The sequence below is a fragment of the Arvicanthis niloticus genome, chromosome 30, assembly GCF_011762505.2.
Source record: "Arvicanthis niloticus isolate mArvNil1 chromosome 30, mArvNil1.pat.X, whole genome shotgun sequence".
Taxonomy (NCBI): Eukaryota; Metazoa; Chordata; class Mammalia; order Rodentia; family Muridae; genus Arvicanthis; species Arvicanthis niloticus.
The window spans coordinates 1,654,012-1,663,615 of NC_133438.1; the positions used below are offsets into that span (position 1 = coordinate 1,654,012).

The 9,604-nt window shown below is 42.8% G+C and overlaps 1 protein-coding gene across 2 annotated transcripts in view; it reads right to left on the minus strand.

Annotated features, from left to right (window-relative positions):
* LOC143440761 (uncharacterized) overlaps positions 1-9,000 on the minus strand; it is a 45,557-nt gene extending 36,557 nt beyond the window's left edge. The window contains exons 1-2 of one of the 2 annotated variants that reach the window (XM_076927545.1): positions 4,809-9,000; positions 4,320-4,400 (exon numbers count right to left, since the gene is read on the minus strand). The gene's annotated coding sequence lies outside the window, so the exon portion shown is untranslated. Of the gene's footprint in view, positions 1-4,319 lie in introns of both variants that reach the window. The other variant, XM_076927544.1, reaches the window with a different exon arrangement.
* Between the last annotated feature and the right edge of the window lie 604 nt (positions 9,001-9,604).

A 9,604-nucleotide genomic window follows, 5' to 3' on the forward strand; every position in this document is an offset into this window, starting at 1 on the left:
CTTGAATTTCTGATCTTTCCAAGACTTTTAACATGAAGGGATGTTGAGTTTTGTCAAATGCTTTCTTAGCATCTAGTGAGATGATTATGTGTCTTTTTTCCTTTGAGTTTGTTTATATAGTGGATTACATTCATGGATTTCTGAATATTGAACCATCCCTGCATTCCGGGGATAAAGCTTACTTGATCATGATGGATGATTGTTTTGATGTGTTTTTGGATTCAGTTTGCAAGAATTTTATTGAGTATTTTTGCATCGATATTCATTAGAGAGATTGGTCTGAAATTCTCTTTCTTTGTTGTGTCTTTGTGTTTAGGTTATGAGTGTAATTGTGGCTTCATAGGATGAATTGGGTAGTGTTCCTTCTGTTTCTATTTTGTGGAATAGTTTGAAAAGAATTGGTATTAGATCTTCACTGAAGGTCTGATAGAATTCTGCACTAAGACCAATTCTTGAAGGGATTTTTGAGTTTCCTCTTTAAGCGTTTCTACCTGTTTATCTGTGTCTTCCTGTATTTCTTTAAGGGATTTATTTATGTCCTTCTTAAACTCTTTTATCATCTTCATGAGAAGTGATTTTGAATCTGCTTTTCATGTGTGATGGGGTGCCCAGGACTTGCTCTGGTAGGAGAACTGGGTTCTGATGATGCCAGATAACTTTGGTTTTTGTTGTTTATGTTCTTGAGCTTGCCTTTTGCCATCTGGTTAACTCAAGTGCTACCTGCACTCACTGTCTCTGACTGGAGCCTGTCTTTCCAGTTATCTTTCTCGTGTTAGAACTCCTCAGTGTCCAGATGTCTCTGTGATCCTGTGTTCCTGAGCTCCTGGGTGGAAGAGCTCCTGGAACTCAAGCTGCCTCTGGGATCCTGAAATCCTGCTGCTCTGAGTGGTTCCACCACTGCTCTGCTGCTCTTGGAAGGTCCAGGATATGGTGTCTTCATGGGAGCAGACCTGCTAGGTGGCTGCCCCAGCCAAAAGGACCAAATTGAGGGGTGGCCCTTCCTCTCTTTCTCTCCCAGCTCCACCTCCTCTTCTACTGCCTAATCACCCAGCTCCACTAGGATTACAGTGTAGCAGAATAAGTATCCCACTACATATCACCCTTTCTGGACAGTCCCTTATACTACAAAACATTGGAGCATCTGATCTTCAGCCTTTTGGTCCAGGATCATCTGACAGATCTTTTGATAGAAATTGCTACCCATGACAGCTTTTGACCCATCTGTAGTTCTTCATGGCTGATAGCCTACATCTTTTATTTTTTGTATCTCTATTATCTTAGTATTTACAAATTTTTTATAATGTTTTCAATGTTTTCTTCTATGGCCTGTCTCCATTTCTCATATTTTTTTCACTTCTTGTTATAATCTTTCTTCTAAGGCCTGTAACTCTACAGCCCTCCTTTTTTGAGGAGGTATAAAAAGCTATTATGATTATTAAGATTAGCATAATAAATACCAGCTTAATAATAACCATAATTGGTAATGTGATGATCTCAGTTAAGCCATTTGTCTCTTCTGCTTTCGTTTCTATCTTTAAGCCCTCTAAGAAGGCATTATATAACAATCAAAAACTCTTACTGAGTCTTTTCATCTTATTTTATTCCCTTTAATTTTTATTAATTTAAATTCTTTTTACTAATTTATAATTTTTCTTTTTTTACCTTTTGTTATTGGATATTATATTTACATTTCAGATTTTGTTCCCTTACCACATTCCCCCCACCACCCAGGAACCTCCTATCCCATCCCCCCTCCTCCTGCTTCTATGAGGATGTGGCCCCCCCCACCCCCACTCCTACCTCCCCACCCTCGAATTCCCCCCCCACTCAGTGTTCAGCCTTCATGCCATCCTCCCATGCATATCCAGCTGGAGTCATGGGTCCCTCCTTATGTGCTCCCAGGCTAGTGGTTTAGACCCTGGGGAGCTCTGGTTGGTTGGTATTGTTGCTCTCCTCATGGGCCACCAACACTTTCAGCTTCTTCAGTCTTCTCTCTAACTTCTCCATTGGGAAACCCTTCATCAGTTCAGTGGTTAGCTGTGAGCACCTGCCTCTGAATATGTCAGACCCTGACAGACCTCTAAGGAGACAGCTATATCAGGCTCCTGTCAGCAAGCACTTCTTGACATCCACATCAGCATCTACCTTTGGGACATGGGATGGATACCCAGGTGGAATGATCTCCAGACAGCCCCTCCTTCAGTTTCTGTCCCACACTTTGTCTCCATATTTGCTCCCATGAGTATTTTGTTACTCCTACATTCAGTCTCCTTCCTTTTTAACATTAAAAGGTAACTTTAAAGATTTGTTACTTGGTCAGAAGTTTTGTTGCTTTGGATTTTTTTCCTGCCTTTTCTGTCTCTCTTCTCTTTAGCTCAGACTTTTAGCTGTCACTCACCTGCCTCTGTCACTTCGTTTATAAAGAGAGGCCCTTTTGCCTTCCAGGTGTCACTGAGAGTTCTCCCTCTGTTTCCACAGCCCTCCCTGTCAACTTTAGCCAGCAGGATCCCCCTCAGCTCTGGCCTCTTAGCTTCGCACCTGACTGCTTTAGGAAGTGCTTGTCTATAGTTTCTTTTTCTACACAGCTGAGGGCTTCTTAATAGTGTCCATTTTTTCTAGTCAGCAGGTTGTTTTTTAAAGGTGCCCTTTCCCTTCTCTACGTCTGTAGCAGCCACACTTGGCCTCCTGACTTCATTTTCATTTGGAGTGCTACCTCTTCAGCCGCTTGACACCTTGTTTGCTCTGTGCAAGTTTGGATTTCTAAGTTTTTGCCTGACATTCAGTGCCAATATAACCGCACTGCCTCTCACTCAGGCTTTTACTAAACTTGAATTCTATGCCCAGTGGTAGATGCCATTTGTAAAAGTAATTTTAATAATCCAGTTATCTTTTGCTAGTTCTGCAACCAGAACAACAACTCTAAGATAAAATATCTATTAATAAATGCCCAGGACATAAGTTTTGCCTCATTCCTTGACTAGTTTTTTAAAAACTAACAATTTGATGCACATAATTTATCATGTTTTTTATTTTTAAAAAATTTAATATATTATTGTATTTATTTATGTCCCAAATGATGTCCCCCTCCAGGTCTCCCTTGCAGAGTTCTTTCCTCCATCCCCTCTACCTTTTACCTCTGAGAGCTTGCCCCCAGGTATACTTCTAACCTAGGTCATCAATTTTGTACAGGATTAGGCACATCCTCTACCACTTACACCAGGTAAGGCAGTCCTCTGCTACATATGTGCTGGGGCCCTCGGCCCAGCCTGTGTATGCCCTTTGGTTGCTGAGTCTCTAGGAGCTTCCAAAGTGCAGGTAAATTGACACTGTTGGTCTTCCTATGGGGTTGCAATCTTCTTCAGCTCCTTCAATCCTTCCCCTAATTCTTCCATAGGGATCCCTGACCTCTGTCCAATGCTTGGCTGTGGGTATCTACATCTGTCTCTGTCAGCTGCTGGTAGAGCCTCTCAGAAGACAGCCGGGCTAGGCTTCTGTCACGCATGCTTGATTAGCTCTTAACTTATTTAACTATTTAAACTATTCTATGTCTACTACTTATTTAGTTAGTTACCTCTCCTTCAGTTCCAGCCTGCTTCTTCCTTCTTGTCTCATTGAGTTCATCTTTCTACTGGTTAAAATTGTCTCTTTGGTTGTCTCCTGTCTCCTACCTCATCTCTCTCAGCTGTCCCCCCCCCTTCTCTCACTATTTTCCAGAATCTTCCTGAAATTATCTCACCTACTATTTCCTGTCTCAGCTTATTGGATGTTGGCTTTTATTTTATTGACAGGTGATGTTTGTAAGAGAGTCTCTCTACAAAAATCTCATAAAAGAGATTTAATGGGAGGCCTAGGGTGTGGAGGGACAAATCCCAGGTTGGCTGCCTCTACTCTCAGGAGATGACAGCAGGGAACTGAGCAGACATAGCCTTTATATAGAATTTCTTAGGGAGTGGAGATTTCTAGGGCAGAGATTCCACAGTGAGGATTGGTGGGATTTCAAATCCTGAGCTTATGAAATTTAGGGATTGGTGGGTTTCTGTTGGAAGCTCAGGAATTGGTGGGATCTTGTTCAGAATGTTCAGCTAAGATTAGCATAATCTGGGAAGGGTCCTATTGATGGGTTGGAGATGACTTTTGTGACTGTTACAGAGGATGGAAACTCCATTAGGACAGTTAGGGAAATCTGGGGGAGGGGCCTGACTGCTGGAGGTCCTTGGGAGGGGTGGAGGGTAGGGGTAGAGGGATGGCCACTTTCCTGCCTTGAGGGTCTACAAACTATACAAAGTATACAAAGAATACAAAATTTCCAAACACTTTACCTGCCTCTTGAGTCAGCTCAGCAGTCTCTGCATTAACTCTTGCCTGTGTGATAATCTTCTTTGACAAAGGCTGAGAGCACACTAATATATAGATATAAAAATACAGATAAAAGAAGGGATTTTGACATGTCCATTTAGCAAAACAATAGTAATAGGTTCCTAACCAAAGCCTATGACCTCCTTACTCATAGGCAACCCAATGTACTCTAAAGCTACATTTTAGAGTTTCATCAGTTCACTTAAATCTCCTCAGCTTCAGATCCCTCATGTGTTAATGTCAGAAAAGAATAGTACCTAGTTCACAGGGTTAGTGAGTAAACAATGCAGTCTTTCATAGCTTAGGAAAACAGAATTGGTGATGGATATCTATTTTATCTCTTTCTATAATTTGGATGGAGTGGCTGCAGAGGCACCCAATCCTCCTGCACTGCCCCTTCCTCTTTGTGGCACAAAACGGTTGGTCTCCAATCTTCTCCCAAGAGGATTCACCTGCATGTAGATGGCTCCCTAATGGCTGCTGCCTGCTGTACCTGAATAAAGTTTTTCTCTGTATGATGTCACAAGGGAGGATGGTTGCCAGGGCAAAATGGTATCTTCAGAAGCCAAGGTTCTTTAGTCCTTACAGATTGAAGACCATGCAGCTGTGGATGCCCTCCATCCTTACCACTGTGCATGTTCATTCTCACATTTCATCTGTCTGCAAGGTCAGACTTATTTGTTTCTTCTCTTAAGGAACTTTCACTTTTTAACACCAAAATGGAAATCCTTCCACCATTGAGCATCCAAAATTGCAACCTCCTCTCCTTGTGGTTCCACTGCACACAAAACCCTACTGTCTCCTCCCCATAGGCAACAGGAGCAGAAGGGGTTAATTCATCAGTGTTTACCTAATGATCTCAGACTTCACAAAACCTAATCAAGAACTCAATGCATACAGGTCTTTCACTTGCTTGGCTAGAGTCACACCATCGTATTTTATGTTATTTGTGACTATTGTGAAAGGTGTCATTTACACAATGGAGTACTACTCAGCTATTAAAAACAATGACTTAATGAAATTCTTAGGCAAATGGGTGGAACTAGAAAATATCCTCTTGAGGGAGGTAACCCAATCACAAAAGAACATACATGGTATGCATTCACTGCTAAGTGGATATTAGCCTAAAAGTTTGGAATACCCAAGATACAAGTCACAGACCACATGAAGCTTAAGAAGAAGGAAGACCAAAGTATGGGTGCTTCAATCCTTCTTAGAAGGGGGAACAAAATACCCATGGGAGTAGATACATAGACAGTGTGGAGCAGAGACTGAAGGAAATGCCATCCAGAGACTGCCCCACCTGGGGATCCATCCCATATACAGTTACCAATCCTAGACACTATTGCGGATGCCAAAATGTGCTTGCTGACAGGAACCTGAGATAGCTGTCTCCGGAGAGGCTCTGTCAGAGCCTGACAAATACAAAGGTGGATACTCACAGCCAACCATTGAACTGAGCACAGGGTCCCTAATGGAGAAGTTAGAAAAAGGACTGAAGGAGCTGAAGGGGTTTGCAACCCCATAGGAGGAACAATATGAACCAACCAGAACTCCCAGAGTTCCCAGGGACTAAACCACCAACCAAAGAATACACATGAAGGGACATATGGCTCCAGCCGCATATGTAGCAGAGGATGGCCTTGTTGGCCATCAATGGGAGGAGAGGCCCTTGGTCCTGTGAAGGCTTGATGCCCCAGTGTAGGGGAAAGCCAGGATGGACAAGTGGGAGTGGGTGGATGGGTGGGGGAACACCCTCACAGAAGCAGGGGGAGGAAAGATGGGATAGGGAGTTTTCAGAGGGGAAACCTGGAAAGGGGATAACATTTAAAATGCAAATAAAAAAAATATCTAATAAAAAATTTCAAAAAAAAAAAAGAAAGAAAAAAATCCTAAATTTTACTTTCAGTAAAAATTCTGTCACAGTAATAAATTTGGCTTTGGGAGTAAATTAAAAAAAACTCAATGCAAACTGGGGTGTAGCTCATGGGTTTGATCTCTGGAACCACAAAAGCAAGCCAAACCACCTAATTATGCTATGGTATGCCACCAATCACCCACAGCATAATAGAGGGCAAATGGAGCACAGGACTAGCAAGGTCCCAACTCTCCTAGAGTTCACAACCTCCCATGGTATTGGGGACAGAAGAGAACCAACAATAAAAGACCAAAAAAAAGGTATATTAGATGGTGGCTTCCAGTTTTTGAGCGTGGCAATGAGATGAACAGGAATTGGATGGAAGATCAGAGAGGTTTGGCGAATAATCTAGGAGCTGGGGCCCACATGAGAAGGGGGAAGGACCAGCCCCACCAAGTGTCAGATCACTCAGAGTGAAAGTGTACATATTTGCTCTTCACTGTCTCCTTGCACTTCCATGTTTCTGTCTTGGATAATATTTCCTCTTCCTTAAGAATCATCTCAATTTATTTTGGTGCAGATCCATGTTGGCACACGTAGATATTTTATCTTCATTTCCAAAAAGATATCCCCTTTTTGGGGCAGAATTTTTCCATTTGAGCTTCTCCTGCGTCAATCTTCTGGTAGATGAGGATTATGAGACGGGCACCATACATGGGAGCTCTCAAGGACATTCCCAGTGAGTAAAGAATGATCAGTTAGAACTGCAGTGGTAGTCTTTGCTGCTTTTCCACAAGATCTGAGTTTGGTCACTAGCTCCCACATGGCGGCTTACAATCACCCATGTTTCCAGATTCCAAGTGCCAGAGGATAAGGCACCTTCTGACTTTCTGAGGCACACATGCAATACACATACAAAGATAAACTGAATGATTCTTTTAAACCATCATTCTTAAATTGCATGTATCACTAACAAAAATAATGACATTTACTTTCAGCACTTTGGGGGGGGGGGTAGGTTCTTTTGGAAGGATTCACACTGGGAATTAAACCCAAGGGCCTCATGCAAGTTAGTGTATGGCCATTGAGTGATATTTTTGTATTTTGTATTTTTGTATTTTGTTTTAGTGTGTATGTTCATGTGCATATGCACGTATATGTTTGTGTACTCATATGCACATGAGTGTAGAAGCCAATTGGTATTTCCCTCAAGGACTCTCCACTTTATTATTAGTAGAAAAATGTTTGTTAGGTGAGTCATCCCTGTATGTGTCCCTTCGTGTACTTTTTGACACACACTTCCTGGGCTACCTCCTCTGCCTGTGAACTCACTAATAGCATACCCAATCCTGGAACTTGCAATCCTGCCTCAACCTCCCAAATGACTGAGATTACAGGCCTGTGATATAAGGCCTATTTACTTTCAGCACTTTTAAATATTGCCTTCTGACTGCCATCCTTCCTCTTGGAGTCACCCACTAGTGACATCATTGTCACTTTAATGTGTCTGTTTGCAAAGATGATTTTATTGATGTGGTTCTTTGCAGTTTATCTACGATCCAACTTTAAGTCATTGCTCTCTAGAGTTGGGTTCCTGTCTTTCACCTGCTTGAAGGCATTTCCAGTCAGCTGTGGGACATCCATCATTGAATGATGAGGGATGTATCTTTATATATTGAGGTTTCAGAGCTCCTTTGTTTTGAGGACAAGTCAAGCCTGTTCAGGGCTCAATGGCAAAGTCAGTATCATTGCGTTCACATCATTCTTGATCTCAAAGACATGACATACTTCTCTTTCTAAGTCTCTGCCCTGATTTATGCCAGCCTTTTGTTTCATGCACGGTAGGCTACCAGCTTCTGTCACCTCCTACAACCTCTCCTTTCTAGCCTAATTATCCTGCAGAATCTTATCTTTCTCTATGTAGGTTCTTTTCTCTCCTAGCACTGTTTCTTTAATATATGCTGCTCATTTTATTTTTCTTCAGAGAACTCACTTTAAAAAAAAATTGTGTCTGCATATATTTGGAAAACAGAGGACAACTTGTATGACTCAATGCTCTCCTTCACCACATCAAGCCCAGATAATGACTCAGGTTGTCAGGCTTGATTGCAAGCCCCTTTACCCGATAAGCTATCTCACTAGCCCGCCACTCAGCTTTTCTACGTCTAATATTTCCTTCACCAAGTTTTTAGGGGTGTGATACCTAATGACAGCTATGTCCCATATCTCACAATGTCTGCACCTAGTAGGTGCTCTGGCTGAGTGGATGAGAGGGACAAGTCTTATCTGTCCCCCCAGAGTGAGAAAGAACTAGACCTTCCTTGTGAAAAATTCCTGCAGAAGTATTTCAGTCTACCTGGAGTGACTACGGAAGGAAAACGGTGAACAATCGAGTGCTGTGGGCAGGGCTGCAAAAGTGAGGCTGGGAGAATGAAACCTATCAAGGAATCATCTCCAGGGGAGCTGTGCTCAAATGGTCAAGTCCCCAAAGCCTGCTCATTTGTTTCTCATTCTCTTTTGTTCCCAAGCCTGTCATCTCGTTCTCTGTCCCTAACTTTCTTCTCCTTAGGCACACCCCACTTTTACTGTCTCTAAACATAAGTCAAATGCCCAGCTTTTTGTCACAGGACACCTTAAGTCTCAAGTGACCATAAAATGAAACCATCAGCCAAATGAAACCTTTCTTCCCATAGAGAGGGACCCATGGCTCCAGCTGTATGTGTAGGGGAAGATGGCCTTGTTGGGCATAGGTGGGAGAGGAAGTTCTTGGTCCAGTGAAGGCTGGATGCCCCAGTGTGGGGGAATTTGTGGGTGGGAGGGTGGGTGGGGGCACATCCTCATAGAAGTGGGAGGAGGGGGGATGAGATAGGGGGTTCCTGGGTGGGTGGGGAATGGGGACAGGGGATCACATCTGAAATGTAAATAAAATATGCAATAAAAATTTGTATGCGAAAAGGAGGAGGGGATGGGATTGGGGGTTTCTGCAGGGTGGGAGGAGATGGAGAAAGGGGATGACATCTAAAATGCAAATAAATAAAGTATCCAAAAAAATTCCTAGTGGAATTCAAATTAGTTTACATAGAGGTTGATGCTCATGTAGCACCTCTAGTCAGTGCCCCATCGATACTCCCCACAGCCATTGGGCTTGGTGATCCAGACTCATACCTATGCCATGTTGAAAACACTGGAGAGAAGCAAACTTATTTGTAGCTCTGCCCCACAGGGCACATCGTGTTTGTAGTGCCTTACATTGGGGCAACTGCCCTCATCCCTCATTACAGCTGCTTTGTGTCATTTGAAGGGCCGGAAAATCCCTGTGGTCCTGACTTGGGTGAAGAATTTTGTGAAAGTTCCCCGACACCTGACCCAGGTGACTAGAATTAAGAACAG